Consider the following 480-nt stretch of genomic DNA (forward strand, 5'->3'; position numbering starts at 1 on the left):
GCAGGTTTCCGCTATTCCTCGATCTTGTTGCGACACTAAATTCAATTTCACAATCAGTTGGTGCTATTTCCAGATATATTTTATTTTACTGAATTTATTTCCTCTCATTTTCGGTTGAATTTATATCAGGGCTAGTCCTATGTTAATGTTTTATTTCTGCATTCGAGACAAGGGGCATCATCCTGCATGAGGAAAATTATGTAAATTAGAAACCATTATATAATCGAAGCATAAGTAAGTACGTTTCTTTTAGTACGTTTCTTTTAAATTTGTTCTAGTTGTCGAAACAGCACTCTATCCAAGCTTACTTAAACACCGACTGATTGATTTCACTTGGGGATCAGGTTAGATGATATGTTTTTAACTACTTCATAATATCGTATTGTATTGCCTAATTGCAGTATCACTTATAACAGAAAATTATGGCACAATGAAGAACGGAAATTATAATGATAGGGAAAGGATAAAATAATCCTGAGC

Source organism: Penaeus monodon, chromosome 22, assembly GCF_015228065.2.
Source record: "Penaeus monodon isolate SGIC_2016 chromosome 22, NSTDA_Pmon_1, whole genome shotgun sequence".
NCBI lineage: Eukaryota > Metazoa > Arthropoda > Malacostraca > Decapoda > Penaeidae > Penaeus > Penaeus monodon.